The sequence below is a fragment of the Solanum tuberosum genome, unplaced genomic scaffold, assembly GCF_000226075.1.
Source record: "Solanum tuberosum cultivar DM 1-3 516 R44 unplaced genomic scaffold, SolTub_3.0 scf00217, whole genome shotgun sequence".
In the NCBI taxonomy this organism is placed as follows: Eukaryota; Viridiplantae; Streptophyta; class Magnoliopsida; order Solanales; family Solanaceae; genus Solanum; species Solanum tuberosum.
Window position 1 is genome coordinate 792,729 of NW_006239142.1, and position 1,704 is coordinate 794,432.

Genomic DNA, 1,704 nt, shown 5'->3' on the forward strand with positions numbered 1-1,704 from the left:
ACCCCACCCTCTCTCTCCTTCTCCCTCTCACCCCTCTCCGTCTCTCCAGCTCAAACAATTGCAGCCCAAAAACCATTCCGAATAATATAACAATTGTAAAATGTATTATGTAGCAAATGTATCTGTATTTCATATCAACTGTATAAGTATTTTGTAGTAATTGTATTATGACAATTTGTATTCTACCAATTGTATTTGTCGATACAAATTGTGTTCATTAATACAATTGATATAATTATATTCAATATATGATACAATTGTATTCAGACAATTATATTTATATTATGTATCAATTGTATTTATATTATGTATCAGTTGTATGTGTGATACAAAAAATACAACATGTATTTATCATCGATCCTCCCTCTATCGATCTCGATCTCACTCGTTGATGTTTACATAATCAAGACACAACTTCCAATGTAAGTGTCTACGATCGTACAATAGTTTAGTAACCCAACCAAGGGTTGGGATCGTACCAAGAGAGTGGTTTCGAGAATTTATAGAAAATAAAATTTAGCTCTAACTAGTCGTAGCTAAAGATATTAACGAATAAAAGCATTGTAAATTAAAAGGGGGACACCAAAGTGACAATTAATAATGGGGGGTTTTGTCACTAGTAAGTAAAGAACAACAAAATAAACAAGGGTTTCTAAATAATGAGAGGGGATCCTTGGGATGTGACGAGAATACGGGTTAATCTAGATTATTGGGCACATGTTTTAGATAGAAGATTCGTAGAATAATTATGACTAGGCTAAACTTTAAGGGGGATAAGCTCTCTCTCAAGCAACTTACCCCGTTTCAAATGTGTTCCTCTCGGACACCCATTTGCCGCATGAAGACCAGCCTATGCCTTAACCCACTCACTCTCTCGAGCTAAGTGTTAGGATATGGGACTAGGGTTCACTCTCTCGAGCTGAACCTCATGTCTACCCACTCCTTAGGCCTATCTAGTGGTCTTAGTTTTACGACCTCTCTCTCGAGCAAGCCGAAAATACATAAATAAACTTGTATTTGCAACTACAAATTCACTAGATTCATCCACAACCACTAAACGAAATCACAATTAAACTACGATTAAACTATCAGCAAGCAAGACCCAATAATTATCTTAATCCATATTCGCTAAATCACACCCCAAGAATTGAGGTTTTTAGCCACACATCAAGAGATAAAAATTTATACTTAAATGAGCTTGAATTCAAATGGGTATGAAGATTTAAGTCTTGTTACAGGCCAAGAATGAAGAATTGGAGAGACCCAAGTCCAAATCCTTGGAGATGAAACCCTCTCTTCTTCAAGTCTTCAAAACCCTCTCACTTAGAGCAAAAATATATATAAAAAGTACTAAAAATATGCTAATTGTTCGACTCTATGTGAAAATTATAATAATGGTTCCACACCTAAAACTAAAACTCTAACTAGTATTTATAGTTTTCACAGATTTGTGCTGCAGCGGATCGTTCGGCGTCATTAGTCGGAATCGCCAATCAACTTGGCGATTCGCTCTTTGGTGTAGTTCATCGTCGTCTTGCACCATCCTTCAGCATCGTCATGCTCGGTGTCATTGGGGGACATGGTACTGCTTCGCAGAACTATTTGGTGATACGTCGACTGCTCCCTTTCTCCGTCGACTTGATCATTTCCTTCAGGGCTCAGCACACTGGAACAAAAGGCGAGGTAAGACCCTTCGGCGATTCT